General features: G+C 36.3%; 1 protein-coding gene and 1 long non-coding RNA gene across 2 annotated transcripts in view; both read left to right on the forward strand.

Annotated features, from left to right (window-relative positions):
- Window positions 1-767, forward strand: part of LOC137993137 (uncharacterized) — a 6,780-nt gene extending 6,013 nt beyond the window's left edge. The window contains exon 4 of the long non-coding RNA XR_011121816.1: window positions 1-767. This exon is cut by the window's left edge and continues 1,534 nt beyond it. This is a non-coding gene — a long non-coding RNA (uncharacterized lncRNA).
- A 2,197-nt stretch (window positions 768-2,964) lies between these two features.
- Window positions 2,965-7,500, forward strand: part of LOC137993139 (uncharacterized protein C1orf21-like) — a 14,268-nt gene continuing 9,732 nt past the window's right edge. The window contains exons 1-2 of the mRNA XM_068838822.1: window positions 2,965-3,164; window positions 3,292-3,458. The gene's annotated coding sequence lies outside the window, so the exon portion shown is untranslated. The remainder of the gene's footprint in view (window positions 3,165-3,291; window positions 3,459-7,500) is intronic.

Genomic DNA, 7,500 nt, shown 5'->3' on the forward strand with positions numbered 1-7,500 from the left:
AAATACCATAGATATCCTCGGCATTTATGATCCCTTCAATAGGCCACTTTGGAAAATACCATAATACTCTTTGTTTGTCCCCCCCAAATTTTGCATAAGCATTGTTTTTGTTTTCTCTTGGGACCATTGTAAGTCCCAAGAGAAAATGGAAACAATGCTTATGCAAAATTTGGTGGGACAAACAAAGAGTATTATGGTATTTTCCAAAGTGGCCTATTCCTATAACTTCTTCTGGGGCTTAAGGTAAACTAGGCTTAAATTAGGGCTGCTCTTTCTACCTTGACACAGTTTCCATACACAATAGGGAAGATATCGTTGACGTCATCTATTGTCATTAATGTGCCAACCAGAGCCTCACTGGCTGCCGAAACAAAGGGTCTTTTGTTCCTGTGGTTGGCACATTTGAATAGCAATATTTGTAAACAGATATCTTCCCTAGAGTCGAGTTCCCTCCGCGGGTAGTACAAAAACTTGCAATTGGGTTGAAAGGGGGATTCGGCAAAGCCTGCCAGGTAGCAATCTTCCAGCAAACGATTTTATTTGTAAGTCCTTCAGTATTAACGAAACATCGAAGAGGTACCCTCGTTGCTGGAAAAATCCGCGAAATTTAAACCCTGCCTGACAAAAGTCACCAAACGTGGAATAAGCGATTTTCGTTGCTCGCAGTGGTTTCTCTCTCGGGAAGCGTAGCAGAAACCAACTGCTCGCAGGGTAGCTTCACACTGGCTTGTTGGATAAATGAATTATTAATAAAAAGTCTTGCTTATTGCAGTTGTATGGACTAGTTATTTCCAGTCAGTAGAACTTTCGTATTAAAGTACATTTCGAGCCCATTTTTTGTGTTCCATCCCGAAAGAATACTTAACAATTATTCCATGAGCGCGCGATGGATATGAGTTGGCTATAATCAGTCTCATGTCCAACAAGCGCGAATGGAATAATTGTTTTATTTAATTCCTTAAACTCCAAAAGTTTGGAAGTACGAAATACGAGGAAGAAAACGAGAAAATCCGAGCCAAATCGAAAAAAACATGATGAAGATGCGATGTTGTGTAATACCTTCTGGTCGGACAGACGCAGGCTCATCACAAAAACATCTTTTGCCTTTCGCTCGCGTACTTCTAAACGTTTTCGGAATTGATCCAAACTTTCCACAAAAAGGGTTTTTTTTCTTTTGCTTTATTGAGAGAGAAATTTCGCTTTCCGGCCAAAAATTTTAGCTTAGCAACGCTTAGCGCAATCAATTGCCATATAATGTCAAACGACGGTATATGAGCTGATAACCGAGATTGAGTAAACAAATCAGAGCACGAGAAATGCATTAACCGAGGTTGAAAATTTAACAACGCATAGTACATCTCACTTGAAAGTTGAGAAATTGATGGATTCACGTGTAACGAAATTAAAAAGCGAAGGTCGAAGATTAAGACGAAACAGACGCGGCCCAGTGAAAAGGAGTTTAATTAAGGGTCAGATAACTACAAGGAAAAAAAACCAAACCTTTAGAAAACATGCGGCTTTTATTTAAAGATTGTTGTGAGATCTATATTCGAAATAAAAGACATAGCAGCGTTTAGAAAGACTACGTGATAAGAAAAGACAAATCCAGTTAGCGATAAGAATGTGATTTAAACTCTGAGCGGTGACATGCAAATTTAATTAACTCCTCTTACTTGACACCAAATCAAAGCTACAATCAATAATTGATGAATCATTGCCAAGTTTTTGAGTTTTGCTTTTGAAAGAGGCATTTAGACAAAACAGCAGTTTGTTCTTTCCAGCTATCGAACTCTTCATTTTCATTGCGTGCAGGTAGGCTGTCAAAGATATAGCAATCCAGTGGTTAATGATGTCAATTTTCGCAAGTTTGATTCCACGGGATCCGGATATCATGCTATTCTTTCTAAAAAGCCAATTTTGAGATCATTTGTTGCATCTTATAAACAGACAAAATATTCAAGTTGAGTGATATAAAGGGGTTAGTTCACTTTTAGTTTTAAAAGAAACTATCAGCTCTCGCGAAGGGCTAACACTCGAAACTTTACCAACTCGTTTGATCAAAACCAAATATTCGAGCAATCATTTTATTCTCCAACAACAGTCACCGTTGGACGAATATTTAATAATAATTTTATTATTGGGCTAGGTTGAGCCACTAACAAATCACAATATTTTGCGATAACCGAGTTCAATTTCTGAATTGTTTTATCATTCGATCACCGAATTTGTTTTTCACAATTCCTAATCACTTTCTGAAAACTGCCATTTTCACACTAGAACGTGGTTACACATTTTCAGCCATTATTTGCCGGTCACGTGGTGGGCTCTCGGCCAATGAAAAGGAAGGAAAAATACATCGAATGAGCCATCGAATGCTAATGGCGTTTTCACGTGAGCACTGACAAAAAACAAGTAACTTCTTTTGTCTAATATGACACGAGATCAAAGCTTACAAATGATTTTTCGGCGAAAAAAGTAGTAGCTGCTTTTGCCTTTTAGGTTTGGGAAGAAATTATTATAGCTAACGATATATCATACTAGGTTTATAGTTCGGGAACAAAATAAGTCTTACTGCAAAGACAGTAAATACTAGTAGTTCAATTTGCTACTGTGGCCAAAACTGATTTGTCTGTACTTCAGAGGTAATTTCCAATCACTCAGAAACGAAGTACTCCTTCTTAAAACAATTGAAAATAATAATACGAGCTTTAACTAGATGTTACAGATTTAAGTTTGATGGTGTGAAATATTCTGGCAAGGGGTTTTTAGCACTATGCACAATGGAAAACAATTTGACATACACACGTTTTATGACTTCAAACAAACAAATTTTGTTGACTTTGGATATAAATATCATATATTAAACGATAACGTCAAACTAAAACTCTTCAATCAACTGCGTCGTTGCTCAGAGACTAGAAAAAATAATTTAATTACTCATCCCTGCATCCGGTCCGGAGGCTCAACAACAGTGCGGAGGTGACACGGGGGATTTTCGCTCTCCGTGGCAACGTCACAACGCGACCTCAAAACACGCTCACAGTACGAAGTCCCTGAAAATTCGTAAACAGTGCAACGACACTTTGCGAAGAAAATACACCTGAGTTTTGGTGTCAGTGGCATATTTAGGGTTCGCGAGGACTTCAGATATTGGTTTTCGTGAGGTTTGTGTTCTTTGAACCGTAAATTGTTTTGCCAGCCACTATTTTCCGCCGTAAATTATCCGATAGTTATCATGTGAACAGTACGCCGTGTTTAACTATGACGTTTTATAAATGTTACACTTTTCAGGAGAGAAATTTAAGCTTACAAAGGCGAGAGTAATTTGAATTCTTTGGGCTAGTTGTCCCTAACTGCATTATGTGAAGACGATGTACAAGAGTAAGCTTAATGATCCCTTCTTTCATTGTTTTGGGGACAGAAAACTCGTAACATAGCTTCTTGCTGAGGATATCAAGGTATGTTTATTACACTTTTGCATTTGATGCTTATCGATCGCTACTGTTTATTTCAAAACAAGCATGCATTCCGCCTGTGGTGTGAATACAAACTATTGCGTGGAATTAATATTAAACTCGGCATGGCGTGAGGGAAGTGCTTGCTGACTGCGAGGTCTCTGGTCCATATTTTGTCAGGAGGAATCTGTTGGTTATGCCATCGCCGTTTATAATCGTAATATGTTTTCCCAGGGTTTTACTTTATTGTTCATTTTATCTGAATTGAATGCTGACAAGCTGAAGTTTATAATCAGGAACTGAGAAGTGTTGGATTGAGTTGGTCATTTGCATGTATTAGTCTGTCGTTCATCTGGTCGTCTTGAGTTAACAATTTGCATTTAAGCACTGGGGAACACGGTTTAATTGACTATTTCGTTTTCTTTTCGCAAAATCGAGCAGTGTACTGTGGTGATAGTGGATACTGCACGGCGCTTTTCAGCTGTCTATCTGCTTTTTCCTCATACCACAGAATTTCTTGTAAGATGTCTCCCAATCCGTTACGATCAATAATAATTATTGTACAGTTTTCTTGTCCTAAAACGATTTTTAAATTCTGTTTTCAATTTCTGAAGAAATCCCGTAATGAAAATTCGTTCGTGGTGGTCGCAAACATTATTGAGTTTTGGTTGGCGTGGAACCATGCAATGGGTAATGTTTTACGGCGACCAGAAAATAGCAAACGAAACTTGCACGTGTCAATCGTCTGCACTCCCAAATTAGCAATTTTTCTGTTGGATTTTCCCATTTGTCATGGTTTGCAATGTGAATGTAAACTTTTGTTGCTTTTAAAAGGTTTATGGTTGTTTTGATAACGCACATAAACTGGTATATGGCAAGAATTATGGCAAGAATACATTTCACTTTAATCTCAGGTTGAAAGACGAAATCTTATCTTTTGCTTGCAAATTATTACACAAAACACCAGACTTCATTTTTTTGGTTTTCGCAATTTTTGTTGAAAAGACCATAAGGCTAAAATTTCCAGAACAACATTTTGTCATCTACCTCATTCTATGATTGATTGTAGTTTGTGAAAATTCACCTGCTCATGCAAGCTTCACAGGGTCCGAAATTGCAACCAGCTGGTTACCAATGTGACTGAAATTTGAGCCTTGGCGACCGCAATTTTTTTGTAGACTTTCATATACCAGACTAAAATGGCAGAGGACAAATGAACCATTGTTATTCTGATTAGGCCTTGTTAACTCGCAATTGTTATGAGGGTCATATATACTTTTTAGGTGAAGCGTGATGGGGAGATTTGTTTTCTCGCGAATCGTGATTTAAGTTTTTTTTATCCGTGATTCGTGATTAAAGGTGGTAAGATCTTTTCATGTCCATTTGAACGAACTTTTTAAATTAAACGTGACCCATGAAATTATGAAGATTTGAATTAAATGTGATTCATGAACTACAGTAACTGTGTTTTGCGTGATGAATTTTCGGCCATTTTATGCACCTATCAATGTTAAGCTGCTGGGGGGGGAGGCCGGGCATAGGCGGGGGATTTGAACTCATATCAGTTTTTCTGTTCAAATGCCCGGCCCCAGGGAAGTCATCCTGGGTCAAAAAAGTGCACATTCCTCACGCATTATTGTTGGTCAAAAGGCTGCAAATTCCCCAGCCCAAGCTTCCTCCCAAAAATGCATTGGTAAAAAAGAACAGCAGAAATTATACATTTTATTTTTTAAAAGGTAACAGGGCCATTCCATTTTAGAGTAGCTAAAATGTCAAAATTTCAAACATATCTTTTGATACCCAACATTTGGAAAGAGGATACCCCAAAGTGTTCAGGAAATAATTTGTCAAAAGTTTGTTTTGTGGTAAACGGCAAAGAGGGGCCATTGATTGTTGACCAATGAGAAGCTTGCTTAAGTAGCTATCAAGCTGTAATATTTCAAATTATTATAGCAGGGCACGTTAATTTCAAAAATCTCATCAAGTTAAAAAAACTGAGTCAATGCAAGACAAAGTTAAAGTTTCAGATAGGTTTTGGGCCATCTTGAATGTTATTGCTGAATTATATTGAAAAACATTTCTGTTACGGACATTACGTAATGTCCGTAACAAAAACAGACCTTTTTTCTTTTTTCTCCGCAATTAAAATCCAGATCTTGTCATGAGCTGGGATCCTTTTTTAGCTTGAAGGGGCCCAAACTACAGCATTGAGAATTTGCAACAACAATGTGAATCACTTGAGAAAATGCAACAAGTTACGGACATAACGTTACAGACATTACATTATGAATGTAATTATAATATCCTGCCTGAAATCAAAGAAAGTAGAGTAGCTTTGCATTCAGAATGAAGTTTCAGTTGTGTGATGGGACACAATGAAATGGAGGTTACTAATTTCCAACCTTGTTTCTTGCAAAGGGGGATTGGAGGAACAAATAAATCTGTACAAATGTAATATCATTATTAAAATGTAAATAGTCAAATATTTAGTTTAATTCTTAGGCAAAAATGTTGTATAAGGAACTTACCTGCAAATACAATCTCATAGAAAAGAAAATATAGAGGATAGAGAATAATATAGAGTTTCCTCCAAATGCTTACAATAACAACACATTAGAGCAATAGTAACAAAGTCAGCTCAGTTGTTTTAACTGCAGTAACACTGTGTACTCTACATGTATCTAAATGTGATTTTAAATTGCTAATTAATCACCACTTTGAATTTAAAAATCTTGGACATTTTTCAACAAGTACACATTGCTTGCAAAAAGTCATTTCAGTTCACACAGTTGGTACCTCTCACTTTTCAACCTTGGGATTTGACTGCTCGTAATCACTGTTTGTTTTACTTAAAAACATGTGGCTGTTTCCTTAGTTAGATGCTTAAACAATTTGGTGATTTCAGCAAGGCTTGGAATATGGAATGGTCCAGTGCTAAGCAGCTCTATAAATTTGGGCCATAGAACACTCTTCTCTTGAAAACAATATCCAAATCATTTCTCATAGGCCAGTCAGACCACTGTTATGTTTGCACACAGAAGTGTAGGGCTAAAGTTTTGGTGACCAGTACAAATAAAAGAGAGAAATAGCATAGAATTAAACCTGATTTAGATCAATTTAACAGTTTTGGCATTGTTATTTAACAGAAGTTTATACTAGAAAAAATCTAAATTTGCCCTAAACTTTATCTCTGTAAAACACAATTCACAGTGTAACTAACCCTAACAAAAAACATGTAATGTCCGTAACGGCAGTTTTTTATCTCCAGCTCAAAATGTAAGGACAGAATAAGGGATGCAACATTATTTTAAAAAAAACTATGAAGCACCTTTGTTCATTTCACTATTAAGGAAATTTCGTCTGGCATGTCAATTCACAGGAATAGTAGTATCTAGTGAACATAAAAAATCGTAGGTTGAATTTTTTTGTAATGTCCTTAACGCTGTTTAAGATGAGCATATTGGTAGCATTTGTAAATGAAATCAAAGTTTCTTTTCTGCTGCTAGTTAAGTACCATGTAAGGGATATTTGTACAAATTTTAAATAAAAACTACAAAAGATAAGTTCGTAAAAAATAGTTTCATTTCCAAAATTTTGCTCTCCGGATGTAAATGTCCGTAACATGGAATGGCCCAACAAAGCAATGACTTTAAAATTTTGAGGACTGTCTCAACTGATACTACTAAACAAGGCAGTACAACAGGGAAATTCTGGTATCTTTTCATGAACTGTTATGCTACTTTTGTTTACCTTAATTGCCATCTTTTTATAGCTCATGGCCATTATCTATATTTAATCACTAAGACAGCAGATATTACAGCTAAAAACTCGGGTTCTAAAACGTTTCCGCTTTTAAACTTGAAACTATGCCCTAAAGGACTGACTAAAAATAGAACCACATACTTTGTGAAGGAAAAAGAATTTATTTCCGTTGTTCCTGTTTACAATTTAAGTAATTAACATGTCATATTATATGACATGTTAATTACTTAAATTGTAAACAGGAACAATGGAAATAAAATATTAAACTTCATATAAAAGAGAG

Source organism: Montipora foliosa, chromosome 2 (assembly GCF_036669935.1).
Source record: "Montipora foliosa isolate CH-2021 chromosome 2, ASM3666993v2, whole genome shotgun sequence".
Lineage (NCBI taxonomy): Eukaryota > Metazoa > Cnidaria > Anthozoa > Scleractinia > Acroporidae > Montipora > Montipora foliosa.